At 36.7% G+C, this 25,102-nt stretch overlaps 2 long non-coding RNA genes across 2 annotated transcripts in view; one reads left to right on the forward strand and one right to left on the reverse strand.

Annotated features, from left to right (window-relative positions):
- The window catches only part of LOC141414123 (uncharacterized), a 36,959-nt gene extending 35,756 nt beyond the window's left edge, over positions 1-1,203 (reverse strand). Inside the window, exon 1 of the long non-coding RNA XR_012439212.1 lies at positions 899-1,203. This is a non-coding gene — a long non-coding RNA (uncharacterized lncRNA). The remainder of the gene's footprint in view (positions 1-898) is intronic.
- Positions 618-24,717, forward strand: LOC141414124 (uncharacterized). Its single transcript, XR_012439213.1, has 3 exons — positions 618-746; positions 4,869-4,980; positions 24,518-24,717. It is a non-coding gene; the product is annotated as an uncharacterized lncRNA (long non-coding RNA).
- Positions 24,718-25,102: the final 385 nt, after the last annotated feature.

Genomic DNA, 25,102 nt, shown 5'->3' on the forward strand with positions numbered 1-25,102 from the left:
AGCCTCACATCCTCCACAAACCAAGCGTCACTCCTGGTGGTTGTTCATCTTCCCTATAGTCAAGAATCACGGTTTCTACAGACTGTTCTACTGGTGGTTAAAAGCATCTATAAATAATACCTAACTCTCAGGGTTAAATTAGAATCAAATAAGTTAAAGGGTGTTGAGTGCTTAGAACACCAACATATAACAGTGCTTAACATACCATAAAACTTCTATTTTCATTCAAAGTGCTAATCAAAACATGGATTAAGACTAAAAGAGCACAGATTTAATAATGTCAGAAATACCTCTCCTAATTCAATTTAAATATATCAATCAATAGCTTTCTGGAAGTGTTCAACAAATTATGAATTTCAATGACTACACTGTCATTGAATCTGTATTTCTCCTCCTTATTTACCAAGATACGATGAGAAACATAACGTCTAAAGTATTTCCTAATTTTTAAGAGCAATACACCTACCAAAAAAAGAAAACATGACTGCGTGGCAGGACTTGTTCCTATTGACTTGTTTGTCACATTAACCTTCATGCTGGAAAAATTCCAAGAATGTAGAATGTACTTCCATAAACAGAAATATTTAGGCAAAGGTGAAGGGGCAGAAGAGGAAAGCAGGGACACTCACGTACAAGGAAAGATGGACAAGAGTGTCCATTTGGTATTCGATGGGGAAAATCTTCGTGAAGAAGTTAAGAGTCACAAAGTCAAACTTTTAACTTCTTTGCAAACACTGAAGACAGCAGTAAGTACATCATTTTTTTCCTTTACAAAGTGAAGAGTTAGGAGAAAGGCACCAGATGAGCATTCCCTCAGAGTTCTGTTTCTAAATTTGTCTGAAGGCCCAAAGGCAAGAGATCACCAGCCTGACCTATGGGTTTATGAGACTCATCTCACCATCTTGTGGCTGGGATTTCAGAAGAGGCTTGCTTTTACTCCTGGCTCTAGTGACTTCCGCGCAGTCAATCTCTGAAGTTCATTCCCTTCAGGCTTAGTTTCCAAAAAGGAAAAATGTAGAAAAAAAGGCAAAAAGTCCCAGGAAGTTCACAATGCCTACAGGAGGCAGGTGAATTACGAATGTAAACCCACACTCTTTGTTGTATATGGCAACAAAAATGTGACGACATTTCTAGTGGGATGTCACCACAGTGATGACCTGTTCATTTCCATTTCATTATTCAAGCCTCAGCTGGAGCACAATCCAAGGTTTAGTGTTGTTTCCAAGCCTTAAGAAAAAGTAACTATTTTCTTTCTACAAAACAGCTCTCTCTGGACTAGTCATGTGAATATTATGTGGTCTTTTCATAATGCTTTTAAAAAATACTCTTAAGTATAAACACAGCATACTCAACCCACGAGATGCCTCCAACTCCAAATATGGAAATGTTTATTAAGAATTTCCTGGTTGTTAAAAAACACTTGATTTTACCCAATTCTATCACCTTTTAAAATTAGTGAAATGAGTCCTTTAGTTTAAAAATTATCCCCAGTTTTAAATTTAAAACACAATATAAGGTTATGAGATTCATATTTTATTTACCAAAGGCAGAATGAAATTCTCCTGCCTGAACTGTGAAGACTTTTTTCAGTGTCTTTTGAGGCTGCTTAATGAACAGAATAACTTTGCTCCCTTGTGAACTGTTTCCTGAAACCACTGTGGGAAGTATAAGATAAAGAAGGAAGAGCGAGCAGAGAAAACGAGATGGAGAAAGGAGAAAGCTATCCAAAATACAAGTATAATAAAAAGCCTTTGAATACAGCAATGATACAGAATTCAAATCACAATGAAAAACAAATACAAGTGCCTGTTTATGACACTAGGATGCAGGCAATGAGGACTCTCTTAGCTGAGCTAGAGAGCTGAGCCAACTGCTCCTATTAAAATTTGGGGAGTAAATGCAGTATGGCTTTCTCTTGTCTGCCTCACCCTTTAAAAAACTAATAAAAGAACAACTGAATCTGAGAAACTAGAATTCCAGAAGTTAAAAAAAAAAAACTTGGACTTTTGTAAACAAACAATCCCTCCAACCTGATATTCTTTTGTCCCTTTAAAATTTAAATTGCTTCCACTTGTGCATTGCAAAATGTTCAAAAAAGAAATAAAATTCCTCTATTTTCAAAATGTTTATTCCAAGGAAGCAATAAATCAAACACTACCAGAGAATCAAATTCTAAGTGGTAACTAAGAGAATTATTTGATAGTAACATTTTTAACTTTCAAAAAAAGAAAGAGCTTGGTTTAGCTTAGTTGGCTTTACAGTTAAATAAAGATTGTTTAGACCATAGATTAGCTTATTAGAACTATATAGGCCAAGGAAAAATGCATGTGAGCTTGGCATATTTGACATGTTGCAGATTTTACACTAATGCAATTTAGCTCAATAAATTCCTATTCAGATCCTGTATGAAACTACACAAAGCTAACAAATAATGAATATCCATTAAAAGGTATGTGTTAGCATTCAAACGCACAGAAGGAGAGGATGATCATTAATAAGAATTTTTCCCAAATGCTTTCCAGAAACTTTTGCCTGTTCACAATTAAATTTACATTTTTGCTAGCAGAACAAGATAAAGTACCCATCTTGCAACATACTCACCACTGACTATTATTTTTTATTAACCTTTGCCAGTTGAAAGACTCCCAAATGATGGCATTGTTCTTCTAATCCATAGTTAGCAAATAGATATACAGGTATATGAGACTACCTACTATTTATTTTCAGACTTTTCTTTAGGCAAATTTAAAGCATGCAGAAAAGTTGAGAGCACAATATATTGAACTTTCACATACTCACACTAAGATTTAACAAAAAACACTTAGTCATATTATCATTATCTATTTTTGATCTCTAAAAGATAGGGTCTTTTTTCAACAATGTCATTTTTATAATGCCAGCATTATAGCAATATCTCAATGTCATCTAATACATATATTTAATTTCCCCTGTTTTCTCAAAAATATCTTTTTTATAGTTGGTTTGTTTAGATTGGAATACAAAATTCAGACATTGAACTTGGATAATATACTTCTTATATCTCCTTAAGTCTACAACATTACCTTCCTGTTCAATTAATTCTTTGTTGAAAAAAAATGGCTTATTTGTCTTATAACAACATCCATATTGTGAATTCCTACTAGAGTTTCACATAGTTCATTAGTCCCTGTCTTTTCTGTAAAGTAGCAATTAAATCTGGAAACTTGATCAGATATACTTCAAAGATTGGGCTATATGTTGTTTATTCTACCATGTAAGGGCTCTATTTTGAGTGTGTTTTGTTTTTGTTTTTATTTTAGAGTTTTTTAACACTTTTTTATGTCATAGCTATGATTAAGGTGTATATAAGAACTTTCTCTTATCAATTATTGGTTACCCTGAAAAACCATCCACAGCCAAGGCCGTGTAAGCGCTCAGAACTTTCCCTTTACTTACCATTTTTCCCATATGAGTTGGAGGCTCAGCAGCACCGTAACTGGCCAATTAGCTTTTGTTTTGTTTCTGAGAATTCATATAAATTCATGGATTTTTGCATATTTTATATGTGTTCTTTAATCATTTTAGACATTTTTTTCTGGTTGATGAAATTATCCCCATCTTTGGTTAATGAGAATGCCTTTAAGTTGGCCTTTAAGTGGTTTGTTTATTTTGTTCACATTATCCCAAGAGCATCTGGTAACCTTCTTGTGATCAGGTAGACTTACTCTGTATACTCTGTTCCTGGTTAAAAACAGCCATTTCTGCAGCAATCTTTTATTCTGCACATTTCTTTTATTGTGGAATCATATTAAGGAGTCATAATCTTAGCATTGCAGATATTTATTGCTACAGATTTATTACTAAGTCTAGACTTTACCAGTAGTAAAAAGAAATACATATTTTTGATAAAGACAAAAATAAATCCTGAGTTTATTCTTATATGTTCAATTCAAATTAAAGAATTATAGGGATTTTACTTATTTAACTTTATATTCTGTCTTGTTTTCTCTTATTCTGAAAACTATGATTCCTAAAAAATATTATAACAAGTATTTATTTATCATAATATATATTTTTCAAAATTAGATCAACATTACTACCAGCAAGTCCTCTGATTACATTTAAGATTTCTTGTTTTTTCTTATCCTTAGGTTCATATAGTCAAAATACTATGCTTTAAAATAACTTGAAATAATTATTCCCAATATAGTTGTTCTGGCAACTTACTATACAATTAGGTTCACTTATTTCAGTTTATTTTTGATTTGGGAAAAATTCTTTGGTTTTTATTTGATTTGTCTTTAATTCCATAAAACATTAAATGGCCCCATATTCAAAGCTATAAAGCAAGGTGCGCAGAGTTTTAGCTTCCTGCTATCTTTCCCTATGTTTGTGAATAGCCAGTTTCATTACCATTGGTTTATTATTTCATTGTTCCTTTAAAATGCAAAGAGCTACAAGCACTCAATTTTGCCCTCTTTCTTACACAAAATACAGTATCCAACCATCTTTTCTCTTTCTTATAAATGTAGTTTAATAGCACCTAAGTCAGAATCTACTCACAGTTCACACTGCACTGCATGGATGTACTCTTGGGTCTTAGTTTGCTGGGGTTTCATCTATCTGCAGTATTTATGAATCATTCCAATTAGATTCTAAACACCTTGAGTGCAGGGACTGTGCTGAACACTGTTGCTATACTTTACATACTAACCAGGCCAGTGCTGAATGCATAGTAGCTACTTAAGTCCTGCTTATGTATTAAGTATGAGTGTATTTTGATATCCATGATGATATAGCAGAATATACCAGTCTCTCTTTTATAACTCCATGGTCTCCTACACAGATTGTAACACAGTTTCTACATTACCTCTCTTTCTTCATTGTAGAAAGTAACTCTCTCTAAAGCTGAAGACTTCGTCTCTCAGTGTCTAGTAGGGCTTCTGACATGTAGCAGCTACTTGAATAAATATCAGCTAAATTAAACAGAATCTCTAACAGGTAAGTACCTTTAGAACAAAGATTCTTAATCTATTTTTTAACTTCTTACACAGTTCATCTTTGTTTCTGAGGTTTTTTGTATCATATTTCTGTACAATGTGGAAGAATATATTTTTTTCTGGTAGAAATGAAAAAATGGTGCTTCATCCAAGAAAGTAATTTAGAGAAAACAGTGTCTGAATTCTCTAAGGGAGGCTTCTAATAAGAAGCTCATTTGACCATTTTTCAATCTCAGTTACTCTCTACCACAAAACCATTGTTCCTTGAAAATAAAACTGAAGCTCTACTGGAGTCAACTTAGGGAAGACTCCTAAATATTATTCTTTGCAACTGAGCTTTTGCTAAATACATAGACCACTCAATGCTGTGCTTTCTGACAAGGGACTAGAGTACAGGTATATTACTTGGTGACCAGGTACAAACCCAAATTCCTTAGTGTTTGGCAAAGCCAAAGATGAATGGATATCTACCTATGGGAAAATATGAATATTTGTACCGGTTTCTCAGATCAATCAGGTGTTCCAATTGTGAATATATTTTATAATCTTTTTAGTCTTCTTTGTAGGAAGAGAGGGCTAAGAAATATTTATTAAACTTCAATTTTGTGATAGACCCTTGATTAAACACTGCAATGTGTACTCTCACAAGAGCTTTGGATGATAGGTAATATCCTTGCTATGCACAAAATACAGCAATTTTACAGTATCCTTCAGTGTTGAAATTCCTGACAGTTTACTTTTCATCACAATGCATTATGTCCATTCTTATATAACCAACTTTTGTAAATGTGCTAGAGAAGGGCCAGTCAAAGAGTAACTAAGACAGCACAAGAACTCAGTGCTTGAACACGTTAATGCTGTGTACATTCTATAATAGTAGTAACGTGCTAAGAGTATAGATTCATGTCCAACTCCTGGCTCCACTACTAACCAGTTGTATGGTCTTGGGCAATTTGTTGAGCTTTTCTGTGCCTTAGTTTTCTCATCTATAAAATGAGGATGACTCATGACAAAAATACCCACATTATAGGAGTTTTGTGAGGGAGGAGTGAGTTAAGTGAAGTCCTTGGAACAATGCCTTAGCAAGCAGAAGCATCTACTGAACACATTCTCTGACATGGGACTGTGATCTAGAACACAGGTGATCCCCTGCCATCCCTTTAAAACATAACACAGTGTTTTCTTGTGAGGGTGATGGAAGATAGTAAAAGAAAACAAGAAAGCCAGCCTCCAGCCATGAGCCCAAATGTCAACTATGTCTTTCCAACTTTGTCATTGAACCTAATGTATACAATAATAGAATTCTTATTACAGAACTCTCAGCATGCAGCAGAAGCATTTGGAGTGCTGTTAGGTTAACCACAGATTTCTCCCCATTTTCTTCCCTAAAAAAGTGCCCTGTAAAGCTCTCGGGAGGTCTCCCTCACTGTCCTGAAGAAACTGCATTTCAAGATCCACCTCAAAGCCAATGCTCATCAAAACAATTACCCAGTGGTGATAAATGAAAGATTTCTCAAAGTATTAGCTTAGTTGGTGATGTATAAACCAGAGAGCCTTTCACAGAGTCTCTTGCAGTTATGACAGGTGGTCCAAAGGTAGAGCAAAACATAAGCTTTGCCCAGAGCAACTTCCAGCTGAGGCATGATTAAAAGAGTATCTATCAAATTCACACAATAGAGACACATATTTTGTTAAACAACAGTAAGACCATATTCCCTCCAAATTATAAATTTAGCTGAAGTACAGCCGTGAATGTATGTGCTTGCAGATACATCTCCAGAGATGTAGAACCATGTGTAATTATTTGTATATAAATTAAGTAGTTTAGTCTACCATGGTGTAGATGTAGGAATGAGGCAATAATCATATCTAAATGAAGTTATTCAAATGATCTGGTCTTAGACCTCTGCAGGTTTCCCTTTGACTAAACCACTATCATTTGTGTGCACTGAGTAAGATCGTCTCCCAAAGTCTACCACAGAACCATGCTGCTATCCTCCCAAATCTCCAACCCATTGTCCTAAGAATCCACACAAGATACACGTGGTACTAGTAATTGCTAATAATGTAGATAATAGCCCAAAGCAAGCCCAACATCCCCTACACACACCAGAAAAATTACCACAAAATACTTTTACAAACACCCATGTTGACTGTGACAACTGATAACTTGCCCAAATTGAAACTATGTAGAATCAAAAGAGCATCTGTTTTGGCATCATTCCCTTCAATGAGTGTTCATCTTATGGGCAATTGTTTCACATTCATTTTAGCACTTAGTTTGCATTTTTCTTCTTATATTAAAACCTATTAATAATAATTTATATTCTGTCACAATCCTGAAAGGATTTTGATAACATGTAGAAAGAAATTGTATCGATTATTTCATTCTGTGCCTGATAATATTTAATTTTCCACTTCTTAAGAGTCGTTGCAATTATACAAGGTAACTCTGGATGCTAAAAATACAATGTCTTAAGGAAGTTATTACCAGCCTTTACTGGTGGCTTATCTTGCACTGACAGCTAAAAGATGTGCATGCATTTTCTACATTTCTGAAAGATTTAGAAAATGGAATCTGCTTGTAGAACCAAGAGATTAAGGACAAATGGTACAGGAGACTGGTGACAATGAGTCTGCAGGCATCAGTCTCAGATTGGGGCTGGGTTAAAATGCTCTGGCCTCAGAGAAATGGGTATGATACCACTTGTTGGAAACTCACTCAAACGCTTCAGGCCTCAATAACACCTTCTCAGGAGGGCATTTTACTTAACAATTATTGAGTGCCTCCTGTGTACAAAGCACAGTTCTAGGTTCTAGAGGAATAGCAGTGTGCATAACAGGAAAAGCCTCCCACCCTTCTGTAGCTTATATTCTTCATATAATCCCCCTTTTGCATATCTCTAGGCACACCAATAGTGTTATATTTATTTGTGAATGTTTTTAAATGTGTCTCCCCAACTAAAATGTAAGTTCTATGAAGACAAGGACTCTATCTTGCTCACTAATGTAGATCATATCACTATGACTACTGTTCAGGAAATATTTGTGGAAGGAGGAGAGGGAGGGAAACAGGGAAGGAAGGAGGGGTGGAGGGAATCATTCATGCTTCTGTTGTTTACTTGTCAGACAACTTTAGATGACTTTTTTTTACATCTCAGAGATGCCCTTCTTCATTAGATTCTTTCACTAAATAATAGCCTCCTTATCATGGCAGAATCTGGGCCAGAAAGTTGAGTTTCTTCCTAAAACATCAAAAGGCTGTTATAATACTTTTCCCAATGCTATTCTATCAGACGTCCTTTAAATCCAGCTATTCCATCCCAGTCTATGAGGAAAAGAAGAAGAAAGAGGCCATTTGCCCTATAAATTAAAAGCTCACGGCTTTTAAAACTCATGACTAATATAAATACTGCTGAAATAGATTGAGGAATGTGAAAACATGGTTCGATTTCTTTTGCTACTCAGCAGCCAGGCCTTCCTATGTTGTTGCTCCAGAAGTGTTCTTTGACAAATAGTACCCCAGTGATGCTAGGGAGGCAGTGGTCACCAGAGCTGTCGAGGCAGTAGCCTGCCTTTCTAACTGGGTGATGGATCTACAAAGCCCTAGTCGGAGGAGCCCAGGGTAGTAACTGCAGCCATCTTTCTCTTTTATGATTTCTCTTTCTTTTCATTAAGTTTGACATTTTGGAGCTGAAGCTTTGTAACTAACTATTAGCCCAAGGCAAGAACTGGGAAAATGAGAACTTGCTGAAAAAGTGACCCCCATACTGAAACACAAAGTGTGAACAACTGTACTTATGGCCTGCCATGAAAAGAACTCCAGCTTGGATTTATGTCCAGATATTGCAGTTGATTTGATAAAGTAAAGTGAAACCTGCACCCTCTACACCTGCAGGCAAGCCCAGGGACATTCAAAAAGAAAGGTTTCTATTATTTTCATCTTTCTGTGTTATGGTATTTGAAATGAAAGTCTGTGTCCACTTGGTACCCAGAAAAGAATACCTTTGACCATCACTGATGAGCTTAGAAAGTTAGATCATAATAAACAGGACAAGAAGGAGAAACAGACCGAACTGAAGGTGCTTTGTGATACGGCTGGGCCAGGTATCACACCGTGAGCTCAGGGCCATCGTTCTGCTCTTCATCTAGAGTACACACACCCTGAAACAGCTTTTTGTCAGGCTTATAGATCAAGGAAGCAACCCATTGACCACACTGGCATTTATTTGTGTGTTCAGTTGGAATCCTCATACACAGCTGATATACTTACAGGTCTAGGGATTAAATGACCCTGCTTTAGAATTTTAGCTTCAACGCAAAAGTTTCCCATCCAAATTGCAGCTACTGAGAGGCACAGAGTTTAATCCAGGTCAAGGAGATCACCATCTTCTCCCAAGAAGATTCCTAGTAAAAATTCTTAAGAAGACACTTTCAGCTATTACTTCCAGAATAGAGGCATTTTCTCCTACTTGCTTTGTGAAGGGATGGAATATCTCCACACAAGATGTTTTTTTTTTTATTCAGCAAGAGACTAATCAGCTGGGCCAGGGCTGATTAAAGGAGAAAAACAAGAATTCATGATCTTAGCCATGAGTACCTAGGACCCCTAGAAAAAGAGAATGCTGTTTTCCTGATGAAAATAAATTGATTCACCTAGTAAATGAAGGAATGGGACAAAATAAGAAATGGAATTATCCCCATTAAACATGGCTTCTCAGGCCCTCAGCACAGAGAATGTGTGAAAAGTGTTAAGGAAATTAAAGCACGTGTGCACCAACAACATGGTGTGTAGTTTCCTTCCTCCCTCCAAGACCAGAAGACTCCAGAATTTCATTCAAAACTTTAAGTAAGAGAAGCTATTTGAAAAAACCAATGATTTAGCCATTAAAGCATAGTGATAATTAATAATTAAACAAACAGTTGTTGTAAAGAAAAAGACAAGGCAGTAAAATGTCCTTATCAAGAATATTTTCTTGTACCTTAAACAATCCTCTTTTTAGAGTACATAGTTTTGTTGCATCTTTATTTTTGGTAAAGAAATGACAAGTAGAAATAAAAATCTTACACAAGGCTTTGAAAATTGTTAAAGGCAGTTAAGTACTGATACAAATATTTGAGTATGCCTTAAAATATTTTTTAATGAAATGTGTTGACATCTTGGAAAACAAGTACTGGAGACATAAATGAGAGAGTCAAAATGCTTGTTCTCACATTTCTTATCAGTATTTGTAATAACAAACAGTGAGATCCTTTTAAATGAAATAAGTTATAAAAGACTGCAAGTAGTCAATGATCAATAGTAATATTTACTGAGTAGCTAAAATGAGAAAACTCCTCCAGAGGCTTTAAGAAGTGGTTGAAAATTTTACTATATAGAAAGTGAACAAACATTCATAGTGAATAATATCAAATAAAGCATCATAACAATGGCATAGGGCATCTCAAGGGGGCCAGATCTTCCTCCCCATTGACTGACCAAGGGCATATTTCATGCAGCAGAGTGAATTGGAGTTAGGTTTTAAAGACAGGTCTGTCCTGTCTTAAAGAGCAGGCCTGTCTTTAAAAGAGCTTTGGTTCTCTCTGTTTAGAATCTACCCCATAACTTAGTAGACTAAAGTGATTATTAAAATAAGGCATGACACTGCAAGTTGACTGGACTCCTTTAGAAAGTTCTTCTGCTTCACATAGTGTCAGCAGGAGCCTCTTTTCCAGTTGCATCCAGCTGGTCAATGAGCTGGAAAGTCAAAGAAGGTTCTGTTCACCTGATTGATGGCTCAGTGCTTCCTCATGTGACATATTCACATAGCTAGCTTGGGCTTCCTCACAGTATGGTGGTCTCAGAGACTGTCATGTATTTACAAGAAGAGCTTCTAAAGTAAGTAAAGAAAAGTCATCAGTCTGTCTTAAGGCTAGTTCCAAAACTGCTGGAGCCTTACTTTTTGGCACACCATGATAAGACCAAGACACAAGGCTATCCCAGATTCAAGAGGAGAGGAAACAGATTCTACTTCATTTTTTGAAACTGATAGTGGGCTTTTCTTTGAGACTACCATAGCAAAAACAGAAAGAAGAGATGGAATATATACACTCTCTTGTGTACTGACCTCTATAAAGAAAAATCAATTTCTTAAGAGGTTTTCTGTGTGCCTAGCAGTATGCTAAGCATAGAGAGAAAAAAATATCTATTTGTTTGCAGTAGAATTGCAAGAGCCTCCAGTCATTTTGATGCTGTTGTCATTGTGGCCTGGGATGTTTTTCACATTGGTTCTCACTTACAAGTAATATGTAGCATAAAAGTACTAGAAAATAAACCTTTATTATTCTGGAAGATTTGAGGACATAATGGAAATAATGTCTAAAACATAAAAGTTATAGGCAAGCAGAAAAAGCATTGCCAATCAGAATGCTATACCGAGGACTAATGATGGATTTCAGTTTTGAAGTTTCCATTTTCCCAAAGGTGAGAATTTTCTTTGAAGTTCGGTTGCTCTCCTGGTGAGTGTCAGGTACTCTAATTTAAGCAATATTTAAATCTGAGCACATGTGTCTACCAGCAACAACTCAAGTTTATCAACTGAATGGACCCAAACACTGCCCCGTATACTCTGTCCTCTGCCTCACCCATTCACCCTAAATTTCCAAAAATAGATGACCTTGAGGTTTTAAGAATAATCAAAAAATAATTCTATTGTTTTCCTTACTTGAATTCTAAATCAGCTCAATGGTAGGCAAAGAGTAAAGGGCCAAGAAACAAAAGTATAAGCCTTATTATAGGCAAAGACTAAGCCAGAATGCAAGCCTTAGTTCTGCAGCAATCATGGGCTTCCCAATACAGAACTTAACTTTTTCCTGTCTCCCTCAAGTGCATGGCCCAAAAACCTTTCTGCATGGAACACCAAACTAGACAACAGCTGTTGAAAAAGCAGACTCCCAGAATATATGCCTACCTCCTCTCTCCAAATTTACCAAAATTCACTCTCTTCTCCAGGGAGAAGTGAGCGAGATAGTCAGGCAAGGAGCAAGAATATTTTGAGATACTCCCTTGAGAATCTAGTGTAGATTAATTGTCCCCTGAACAAATATACTTCTGTGTATGTGAACACATACAACTATATCTATACTTATATACATGTACATATGTACATGTGTGTGAGAGAATCCAAAATTGAATAGACGGTAGATACTTAGTGATACCCCTACTTTCCACAGTTCACTTTGTTCCATCATTGTCACATACATAATTTTATTAACATATATGAATTGTGCAAAAATCAATTCATATATGAATTGATTGTGATATTTCCATACATGCATATGATGTACTTTGATCACATTAACCCTCTTTTACTTCTTATTTATTCCGCTTCCCCCTTTCACCACTTTTATAAATCAAGAAAAATTTATAGTAGTGCGAAACGAGCACACACAATGTGAAAATTAAAATTGAAGAAAGGTGAATGAAGAACACCTTCATAATGTTCTCTTAAAACAAAAAGCCAGGGAAATATGCTCTCAACCACAGCTACACCTACAGCTAACTAAAATTTGCAGCACTGAGAGGAAGATACATACACTTTTCAGAAAGTAGGTATTTTATGAAAATGCACCGCCCCACATCCTGTGATAGCAAAGATGACTTCAAAAACTATCAAAATATTCTAAAGTTTTTACCCTTGATGAAGATTGCAATTAATATTCTTCAAAATCTGACCTTGACTTTTACAAACCAATTTACCAGATCCTAAAACAATCATGATTATTCAGTCTTTTCTGTGCCACCAAGTAGCGTTTTGCAGAATGGGGAACCAACAACAGTTAAGCCTATTGACACAGTCCCAAATTTACACCTATCCTGTTGTGGGATTTGGGCTGGTGGTTTTTCTTCTTTTCTTCTCAGGCTTACTGCTTATGTTCCTGCTTTCAGAGTTAACCCGTTAATGCCCACAAACGTGCCATGTTGTGGTCGTTCCTGCATTTTATAGTCTGACAGATATTCATCTCCAGCTCACAGCTTGCAGGTGGGAGCCTCAGCCGAGGAGCCTGGGTGTCAGGAAATCAGCAGCTGCTCGTATATCACACTGGTCATTAGTGGAGGATCATTCTGGACCTTTGCCCACAACTCCTTGCTATGGCAGGAGAAGGGCTATAAAACCCTAGGCCCTGTCAGCCGTTGTCACTTAGGTGAGAATTTATCAGGTCTCCAAGTGCCCTCTGACTGGATTATTATGAATAATGAATGAAGCTTTATGCTACACTGAAGCATTAATAAGATGGGAATGGCTGGGAGAGATTCCGTGCACCACAATCACGGTTGCTCTCTGGTTAGCAAATCCACAGCTGGTGGGCCTGCCCGGCACAGCCTCTGTGAATCTGACTGGAGAGAGGTCCTCCTTTAATTATGGAGCAAGCCTTACAGTATGAATTTTAGCCTGTGGGTGGTAATAAAGAATCAGGAATAAAGCTGTGTGCAAAGTGCACAAAACAGATTTTAGTTTCTCTTCATTTTAAAAAATTAGAGTGTTTAACGCCAATCATCTATTTTGCTATCACCCTATAGCAATAGTCTGCTGTTGAAATACAGTCATGGAAAAATTTCTAATATAGAAATACAAGTGTCTTTCATGACTGATGACTTCTGCCACTTCTCTAAGTGGCTGCTTCTGTGTGAATCTCAAAACCAAAACGAAGGAAGGGTCATGGAGACAAGAGAGGAGCCAAAGGTGTCACTGATCTGACTAAGGGAACAATGTGTCTCCAATTACCCTAAAGAAAATTGTCTACTAAAACTGTGTTCCTTCCTGCAGAACCATTACGATCCTGATACCTTCCCCGGGCTACCATCTTGGTGACCATTTCAGGACATTCTGGTTACTTCCTTCCAGGAGTTCCAATTTTTATTAAAATACAAGGTCATCTGACTATCTTCCCCTGGAAACCTTGATTGAATGAGGTAAAGAATAATTGATGCATTCACTTTACATCTGAATCTCTTCTGAGATCTCAAGGGCCAGAAGTTAGAGGATGTGATTTTCAAGTACTGGCTTCCATCCAATTCGACCTCTTTCCTTCGACATTTTCTGAGACCCTCAAATTTTTCAGGACTATGGAATAATTTTAAGACACAAATCTAAAACAAAGATATTGACACAGTGGTAAACCAACATTAATACCACAGCTCTCTGAGAAATGTTGAAATGCAGGTTATTGCTCGGTGACAAGAAGAGAGGTTTCCAAGATATGGTTCTGTCTCAGGCTCTGCAGTTACTACACAGGCTGAGAGCTCCTTAACCTGTCCCATTCAGTATCCACTGAGGGAGGGAGACGAGCTCTTTTTTTTTTTTTTTTTCATTTTACTTTTATTATTCATATGTGCATACAAGGCTTGGTTTATTTCTCCCCCCTGCCCCCACCCCCTCCCTTACCACCCACTCCACCCCCTCCCGCTCCCCCCCTCAATACCCAGCAGAAACTATTTTGCCCTTATCTCTAATTTTGTTGTAGAGAGAGTATAAGCAATAATAGGAAGGAACAAGGGGTTTTGCTGGTTGAGATAAGGATAGCTATACAGGGCATTGAGACAAGCTCTTGAGTCTCATCTGAGAAGAAATTCTAAGACCCATAATTACAGACACTTGGAGTATAACCCCCTTCACTGTTCTGTCCTTGAAAAGGAACAAGTCAGTGTAAAATATGTCTAAAAAAGAAAACCTCCCCTGTGCTTGATACCAAAAAAAGAAATGCTTTTGTAGGTAAATGGAGATGATTAAGTAAAATCACTTAAAACCCAGGTCCGTTGATAACGTATCTCCATGGATTGTTCCTCTTTCTCCTTCTTGATGGAATGTAGATGGAATGCTTTGTTCCTTTTATTACTAGATGTTTGTGTAGTCTAAAATTACAGATGTTTTTAGAATGGAAGGAAATTTTAAGTTGGTCAAGTTTAATTTCTTCAAATTAACCCCCTCTTAAAAAAAATAATAAAATGCCTGCCTGGCACTTCAATCACCCCCAAGTGTGTTTCTCTTGTTTATCTCTCTCTTTCTCACTCTCTCTTTCCCCTCTCCTCTTCTCTCCTTTTCTCCTTTCCATCAACTACTTGATACTGAAATAATGGTTTGGATAATTCAACACTGGTGTGTTAAATTTGTCATCCTAGGATTCCTTAAGGTAGACTTTGAATCTTGTCTTTCTTAGAAGTCTTCACGGAATCTATCAGTGTCTTCCTCATAACGTTAATCAAATAATAATTTATTAAGCATCTACTGGGTGTCAGACCATGTCCTGGTCCCTATAAGTAAGCAGATGATTAGCATGTAACCTTGTTCTCAAAAACTTCAGTCTAGTAGATATTTGATATTTGAACAGCACATTTGTTATAAATGAGATGACAGTCTGGATGTAAGAAGCATTTGTTTGGTTTAAACTACCAAATCCACAGGGCACTGCATAGCCAGTATGCTAACAGCAGTGTTAAGGTATATCTCCAGTACCTCAGGATTAGTTATTGGCCTGTTTCACTTAACGATGTGGAGGATGATTGAGAGAGCAAGCCTGTGGAATGTGTGGCTCACAAAAATAATCAGTGCCTTAATTATTTAGATGGAATTTCTTAGGTGAAATGATGACCTGCATCTAGGAAAGTACAAAAGTCTCTTTATGAAATCGAGCTTGAGGACCCCAAACCGATTTATTGAGCGTAGAATGGAAGAGTGTGTTATATGTATCTTGGATGATAGAATGGTTGATATGAACTGAGGAATCGATGCTATACATTTCAAGGGGGTATATAGCCATCAAGAGTACATATAGGAAAGGAAAATTAGGCACATGAAATGACTCAAAATTATGTCATAATAGATGGAGTTGGAAGGAACCAAGGCTATTTTGCCTGAAGAATAAATGAAGCAGGAAACACAGCCATTGTCTTCAATTATTTGGGAGTGGACTGTGGAAGATACTTTAAACTTACTCTGTGAAAGCCAAAAAGTGATGTTGGAAAATTCAGAGAGAAATTTCAGCTCATGATAAGAATGGCTTATCTATCAGTACCTAAATAGACAGCGTTGGGAAGTGATGAGTGTGGACATGGGGCTTGAGGGGAACCCTAATTTGCCAATGTCTCCCTTATATCAGTTTTTCTGCTACTAATTACATATTGTGGAGACTCTACCTCTGTTTTAAGGATGCTGTGGAGTTTTGTTTCTGAGTTTGGGTTTTGTTCAATGATTACATACAAAGTTATTGGTCGTCTTCCAAATACATGATACCACGTATAAGAAAATTTCACCTCTATAAATCTCCTCTGAAAGATGACATTGGAAAAGCACCTAGCTAAATATTTTCTGAAGGTGGAGCTTAAGGTAAGAGTGGAGCTAGTACCTGAAAGAAAATTTTCTACACTAATCCACAGTGAAGTAAAGAACTAGAAAAGGAGGGCTCAGCCAAGGAGAAAATAGGCTTCCATGCAAGACCTTATGACTGCTCCAGTCGCTCTCAATGGAAGCCTTCCTTCACCAACACACTGAACTGAGAGGTGTTCAGATCTAGCCGTTTCCTGTCATCTCTACCACAAACTCAGGAGCTAGAGGAATGTGAGCAAGGAACAGAAACAATGGTGTGTTTAGAGAGCTGTAAGTCCAGCCTTTAAAATCTCAAGTTAGCCTCAAGATAAAAATTGAGTTGCACCAAGGAAAAGTCAAGGAGCCATCACTGGTTCAAATGGAAATCCAGTGAGTACCCAGTCACTGGTCATGTTTAAAGCATTGGGATGGATGATGGGGAACTTGCAGAAGGCAGCAGATTCCAGCATTACCCAGGGGATAACATAGCAATAGTTAAGCCTCTGTCCAGTTCTGGGACTATGGATTTATTTTGGCTGATGTTGGACTTTTCATGCTTAAGTCTATGTGGATGTCTCAGTATGTCTGAGTAGGAATTGTTAAATGCTCTCTAAGCAAAATAGATCCCCTCATTCACTCACAAAAGCCTCAACATCTGCCTGAATCACACCTAAGTGAATAGCATTTGGGGATCGTCATGATTAGTTTACTGTCTGAGAAGATGCATGAGCATGGGCTCATGGGGGCACAGATGTGTGTGACAGCATACCCAGTGACACATGCTCTGCTAACTCATGTCTGCTGGAGTGGTCTTCCCACTGAGCCAGCATAAGTTTTTTGTGCAACACATTGGCATTAGCAGAGTTTCATACCACCATGAAGCCATAATCTGTTTGGCAGGCATAAGGGATACTCCAGAATCCCAAGGTTAATGGGGAACAAGGCAGAAAACATGATCTTCTCATAGGGCATTTTTCAGGCATAGAAGCTTACTGAAGACAAACTCTACTTCAACTTTGATGGACAAAATTGTTAACTTGGACTCTTGATGGTAAAGAAAAGCAATGGCAACTTCACCAAGATTTTAGGAAAATTACATATTGTCTTTCCCTCTTAAAATGTTGAAGAGAGCATCAAGTCAAATGGCAAATTATACATTTTTCTAAGATGCGTAAAGGGGAGAGAAACCCGTCATCACAGAGCCACACACAGGCACTTCGGACCACCCTGAAACAGTTTTACAATTCTGACACTTTTAGGGTTTCCTTGCTCCTGAGCCTTGTTATGTCCCTCGTGTTCAAACTTAAACAACTTCATGGGTATATCTTCAACTAAACTAGAAAAACATCTATAAGCCAAACATCAAGAGATAAAGAATAAGGCTTATACAATTAAGATCTCTTCAATTCACTACATAAATTATATCTCAATAAGAAAACGTTAAGATGAGGGAAAATGAAAGAAAAAAGGAGACAGGTAAGTGAAGGAAAGTGTACCATTAAACACAGGGAACATTTTGTGACAAGATAAATAGAAAGGAGAATAATAACTAAGGGACTAGTGGTTACCTTGTGAAACAGAATGAAATTAGTTTAGGATCAAAGGGGATGTGTTTGAACAAGAGAAAAAAAATGAACAATGACAAAGATAGAAATGGGAAAATTAAAAAACAGCAGAGCCTTGAAAAGATAGCTAATACATGAAGAGAAAGAAGTGGACAGAGAAGAACAAAATTATTTTTTATAGCAAATGGAAATATAAAATCTATTGTAGTTAATGGTTCTGTCTTTGCCCCTCAGAGCTCAGACAAAGGCAGCCAAGATGCCCACAATTATTATTTATTCATACCCCTTGCTTCCAAGGGGTTCCCTGGCAAAATTCCAACAGCTTTGCCATTTTCAAGAATAGGGATTTCAGAGTATAGCTTCTCTGAGGATTTGGTCCTATAATCTCCTTTAATGTTTCTATTGCATCAAAAGGTCATCTCAATTCAGATGTGCATAAAATTGAAATTAGTCTGAGGTCCCTTGGAGATCTGAAGCCCTAACAGACAGAGGACGCCTATGCTGGCGATCTCACACTGGGTATGAAGAACCCCTTCAAGTTGCCATTTTGTTTTCTACTGAAGTTTAATAATGACAATTCAACTGCATACACCCTGCCTGCAACAAGCTAAAATTTCAGTAGCAAACCACAGAGACTTATTTAAATGATAATGGAGTGTTCCACTAGACATGGTAACAGAGTACTGAGGAAGAAGTGTCATGCCCTAATCTACGAATGTTCTTTGTAACTCCATGATAATTTAGGATGTCTCTCTGTCCCACAACTCACTGACCCAGGCAGTTTCCATACATTTAGCCTCTATTATCTATACAATCTCTGAGAGTTGTCCCAAATCTGTGAGTTGTCATTAATGTTCCCACTTTATGTTTTAGAAAACTGTCACACTAAGGATGTACAACTAGTAGGTGTCAGTGATAGTCTCTAAACCTAAGTCTGACTTATGGCAAAGTGTGTACTCTCTTCAAATTGGCTAGATCATTCAAAGTCACTTTGTGGCATATGTTCAATCTACTCTAGGCTGAATTAGAGTAGATGATTTCAGCCAATTCTAGATATTTCACTCTTCCTGCATGCTGAGTTACATTGGTGCTAGAGGAGTGAATAAGGCAGTCTCAGTCTTTGAGAAGCATACCATGGAGTCACAAAGGCAGACACAGGAAAACCTGAGAGCCACAGTCCACTGGGATTCCAGAAAAGACTTCCCTGTCCTAAAACTAATTCACATTGGCCACTTAACACCAATAAAAATCATGTTTGTTTAGTTTTTTGTTTTTATAAAAATTCTGATCCAGGGAACTTCTAAGGCTGAGCCAGTCTGCCTAGAACAAGTCTCATTCTAAATAGCCAAGTTAACTGTAAATGTTTTTTCTCAGGGTTACCGGACAAAGTTCCATGAAGTTCACTCACTCTTAAACCCAAAATTTTTGTCATTCTTCCTTTCAGTGATAAGCATAGTTTTGTCTCTCATGAATAGAAGCAAGGGCAAAGGCACTAGGTGACAACCTTATTTCTGTAGGTAGCCAAGCTGCCAACACTACAAATCAAAGTCTTGCTGCTGTTTCACTCTCATTCCTATCTTTGTCTCTTTCTCCCAGATCATGTGGCTGGAAATGGTTAACCTTGAAGTAGGTGACCACCTCTTAAGGTAGAACTCATGGTGCTGATAAGGACTTTTACTCCAAAAATTTATCACTAGTTTGCCTCAATGCTAAAGATGCTACTATTTGTGAAGAAGAAAAGAATCTTTCATTAGCATTTATTACAAAAACAATGCATGTTCACTGAAAATAACTAAGATGAAAATCTATGGAATAAAAATGAATGCCCCCCTGTACCCTGCACCCCCAATCCATAGGCATTTCCAGAGGTGATCATTATTTACAGATTGCATGAATCTTCACAAATTGTTTCTGTAAGTTTATATCTGTAGATAATTTTTGCTAAGTGTAATCAGTTCCCTGTTTATGGGCATTTCATTTGTTTGTGATTTTTACTATTAGAAAAAAATTAATATTCTGACACATTTATACTTGGCACATGTAGAAGTAGTTCTGAAAAACAATTTCTTAAACATGGTATTGTTGAATGAAAGGGTAAGCACATTTTAAACGTTCATGGAGACTTGTGGAAATTCTGTAAAACCAAAAGTAGGAAGCAGAGGAATGAGTTTTGGTGAACACACTGATGGAGCCTGCCTCATTTGTGCCCCTAAAGCAACATATCTGGGTACACAACCATAAGTATATTTCATTCATTCAAACACCACCCATGATATGTGTCACGAGAGCAAACAACAGTTGCAATTGTTGCCTTAAACCACTTGAAACCATTTGGGAGTAGGACCTTAAGATAGCACATCACAGAAAGTAAGTTAGTGGGGGAGAATGTGGGACCAAGATGCAGAGTATAGGAATGGATAGCAGCAGAGAACTATGTACTACAAAGTAGGGAGGTGATACTGACAGACATGAGTAAAATGTGAAGGCAACAGAGACATCATAGCCCATTTACAAGTATATTAGGGCTAATGCTTCAAAGCTATGTTCTTTGTATTTTCTTCCCCTGACAATGACATTCTCAGAAGATAGTAGTGTGGAAAGAAAATTAGACAGAAAAGATTGAGATTTCGTGTCCAAAGTAGGATAAAGCAAAACTTCCAAAATCATGTCCAGGCCCTTATGAAAGAAGTTAGTAAAGTATATGTTTCCAGTACTTCCTTCCTTTCCTCTGTCTTAAGTTTTTTCTGAAAGAACAACTTTGACAAATATAGCAAAGTGACATTTAAAGTCATTGCCCTTCTCTGTCCTTCTGGGATGTGTTGTAAGCATCAGGCCACTATCAAGCTTCTTGTCCTCTCCTCCAGCCACCCTCTCCATTCCTGCTACTTTGTTCAGAAAGTATCAATTTTCATTTCTGGACCTTTGTACTTGGTCTTGCCTCTGCCAGAATGCTTTTCTGCCAATCCATTGCCCCATTTCTCTGGGCCAGCTCCTAGCAATCTTCAAGCTTAAACTTTAAAACTAGTATCCTGGGATGCTCCACTTAACTGTTTATTGGATTTCTGTATCTGAATGAAAGAAACATGAAAGAGGAAATATGTCTGCTTCCAGTACCAACATGTCTTCAGAACTGCATAGTACCTAGCATGCAGTAAGCACATTATAAAAATTGTAGAATGAGTGAGAACATGGATGGATAGATGGATGGACAGCTTAAAAACAGTCATAAAAAGAGATGAACAGTTAGGGCAAAGGCCCTGAATAACACATCACCTGAAAATTGATTTCTGAATAATTAGGAATTAGTTAATAATCTCAAGATGTTTTGATATAAATTTATGCACAAGAAAATTCAAAACTTACCAGGAGATGAGTGAGTTACTGATAATAGCAAATCCCCACTTTTATAACCACATAAAATATCTTTAGAATTAAATATGTCATAACTCACACATGTTGATTAAAAGGAACAAATGCACTTAAATGTGAACATGTTTAATAATATGCATTAAAACTATGGTAAAACTATTTTGTTCTGAAATATAATTCACAACTAAAACTGAAAAATTAATTTATTGTTAAAAATATTTTGGGTCTTTTATTGATTAGAGTAAGAGATCTGTTTAAAAGATGAGATTATAGCATTCTGTTTACAAGAGAGTGAACACTAAGAGTTCTGAAATGACACAACCATGATCAGGTACTTCTTATTCAAGTTAAGATTTATATACATTTTTGACTCTTGAAGCTTATTTAACAAAAATATTATCTCTAAGGTGCCTAAACATATTTATTGTGAATAAAACATTGCCTTTCTGATAAATATGCAATTAGCCCCACCACCCTTGTTAAACATGTGTACTATATTATTTACCTGAAAAGTTGGAATTAATCCAAAACTCTCTTTGTGATTGCATAATTAGGTAGTTTCTTTAAATGAGGATCATCTACTCAAACAGAAAATGTCTGTTTATCATGCCAGTATAAAACCAAACTGTAGACATTCCAATAAAATTATGCCCAAAACTTATAAATGTACTGAAAACACACGGGAGATGTCATTGAGGTTTTTGACTAGTATGAATTTGATAAACATTACATCAACTAACTGTACCAGCAAGACTCACTTAATATTAGATAAATCAAAAGGATTATGCTGATGATTAAGTCAAAAATAAATCTCTCCTCAAAAGCATGAAATATCTGATCAACCCAAAACCCTAAATTATTTTACAGTAAAGGTCCTACTTTTAGAAGAGTATTCTATTCAACATGAAAGTAGTCAAATAATTCTTTTAATCTCAAACTAAAGTCATGCAATTTATTTCAAGCACCAAGGCTTGAATTATCCTTAACAATTTTGTAAAAGAGGATTTTATTGCACTTCCAGGCAAAGATTTCTTTGCAGATTTAAGATTCACTTATCTTACCAAAGATGGTCCCTTCAAACAAATTTACCTTTTGAGTAATTGTCGATGAATACCTATGTTTTCTAAAAATGAAATAAAAAAGCAATACAGCCTTTATACTTATCATTTAAATAAATTAGGTCAAAATTTGGTTTTCACAAACCACAAGAATAATGACTGTGTCTTGCAAGATTTCAAATCTATTAGATACATCCTACTGAGAAATCCATTTGTTTTCATGAAGAGTGAAACCAAAACACTAAGTGAAGAGCAGATGTCTCTTAGCACTAGACGACAGTCCATACACTGTTATCTCCCTTTCTTTAAGGACATTTCATGTTCTTTTACCCTACACTCATTTGACTTGAGTTGTTGATCAAAGAAAGTTATGCATGAGAGACCATTCTATTCAGGAATGAGGCTCTGTTATGCCCTGAAACATCCCCGTGATTTATAATATATGAACTCCATGTGAAAGAGGTAGGCAAAATAAAGCAATTTGAAAACAGGAGGAAAACATGCCATGTATACAATTTATTGGTCACAGATAGATATTATAGTCTAATTCCATTTTGATTTCTGAAAATATTTGGATGACATGGAAAGAAAACTGTCCTACATGTAATATGTATATAATGGTATACACACATACACTTGCACAAATGTCAAATATAATATAATCACACTTGAAAAATAGTTTTTGTGCCCCTGTGTCTTTTAAAAATGATTGAATGCTTCCAAGTTCTTATTGGTGTAATTAAGTGGACTTATCCTTTGTTGACTCTTCTCATTGTTAACTTGACTGCTGCAAGAAATTTGCAGTTCATCAAGAACTTCAAAAAACTGGCTCCTCTAAACCAGACAAAGTTTAAGACCTAATAACAAGGAGAGAAGGAGAGAAGGAGAGAAGGGGAGCTAGGGGAGAGGGGAACTAAAGAGGGGGGAGAGAGGAGGAGAGACAGCAAGGGATACTGGGGGAAGGAGAAGAGAAGGAGAAAGTGGGGGGAGGGAGGGAGATAAAGGGGAGGAGACAAAGGGGGAAGAGAGGGTAAAAGAGAAGAGAGGGGGAAAGGAGGAAGGGGGAGAGGGAGAGAGGGATAGCTTTCCTTTCTATTATTATGGAAAATCATGTCAATTTTGCATAATAAAATTAAAATTCATTAGAAGATGGTATTTCTATACAAAATTAATTCCACAGATATATTCATTCTTGTTTGCTAAAAGGATGCCTTTAATGTTATAAAAAAATAATAAAACAAAGCATTTTTAGTGTGGGTAAAGTTCTAGCTTGAATAATTAACTTTGTCTGTTCAACAGTTCCAGAAATATATGTATCTCAGAAAACATGATACACTTGAATTTTTTCATCCCTGTTGCATGTGTCTATTATTAGCTGTAAAATCAGCTTTCTACTGCTACAACAAAGTATTTCTACCAGAATGTTCCACTGAAGGCATGTGCTGGATCATGAATTTGTGTTTAGTTTCAGTTTTAAAACATGGTTTCAGAGTCCTCCATAGAGTACCAAGTGACACTGAGGTACATAAGGACTTCAAGAGCAAGGACTAGCTATCCTCACAGGGTCAAGAGCTGTCACTTGCCATGTTTTCAACATGTAAATAAAAATATGGTGCAAATACAGTGTCCACATGAATGTAAATGGAAAAATGATACTTGTTGAAACTACTCCAGGAATGGGAAGATAGGGAGATAAAGGAGAATAGTGGAGGGGATGAATTCAGCTATGATATGTTTGATACATTGTAAGAACTTTTGTAAATGTCACAATGTAAAAGTTAATATCTTTTCCCTCTCCTTCAAAAAAAAGGGAAAAAAAATTAACTAAACTATTAATAAGAACAATGGAACTAAAAATTTAGAAATGAGTTCAGGAGTCATCTGGTCCAAACCCCTCACTTTATAGCAGGAAAGCTAAAATTTTTTAGGGTGATTTGCTCTATGAAGTGATTTGTCCAGTCTCACATAACTCATCAGTTTGCCAAATTAAATGTGGCAGATAGCACCTGGTGGCCCTTGCCTCCTGGCATTCATACTCTTAAGTAATCTCTCAGTGAGTGTGGGCTGGATCTAGTAACTGACATCTAACTGATAAAAAATTGCAAAGCGATGAACATCACTACTGAAGTAGGTCACAATAAAACTCTGGCTCTGTCTTATTTATTCTGTCTTGCTCACCCTTTTTTGTTCCCTCAATTCAACAGCTCAAACCCTGGTGACAACACGTGAATGATTTTGGAAGCAGACCCTTCCTCAGTCAAGTCTTCAGATGAGACCACAGCTCTGATCAACACTTAAATTATGCTGCTTTGTGAAATACCATGAATCCAAGGACTCAGTTAAGTTATGCATGGATTCTTGACTGCCAGAAACCATGAGATCATAAACATTTTAAATAACTAAATGTCCGTGTAACTTGTTACTCAGCCATAGATGACTAAAGCATCAGGATTCAGTCCTAAGGGTTTTGCTGTCTCAATACTGGCAACTTTCCTAATGCTGTTTTAAAAACTATCCTCTGAGAACTACTTCCTGTGGCTTCCATTTTTCTCCACATTTTCCATTTGCTTTAAAACTTCCCCTTTGTGATGACAATCTGTGTTTTACTAAGTGAGATTTTTATTTTTATTTCTTTTACTTCTGTTGACAAAGTTCAGGATAGGTTCTGTACCCTCAATTTGGACAATATAAGCAAGACACAGCATGCCAAAATGTGTATCCAGGGACTAGTTCATTCGATTCATATCAGATATATCTATTTTTAGAGCCCCATAAAAAGTCAAATAAGC

This window comes from Castor canadensis, chromosome 11 (assembly GCF_047511655.1).
Source record: "Castor canadensis chromosome 11, mCasCan1.hap1v2, whole genome shotgun sequence".
Taxonomy (NCBI): domain Eukaryota; kingdom Metazoa; phylum Chordata; class Mammalia; order Rodentia; family Castoridae; genus Castor; species Castor canadensis.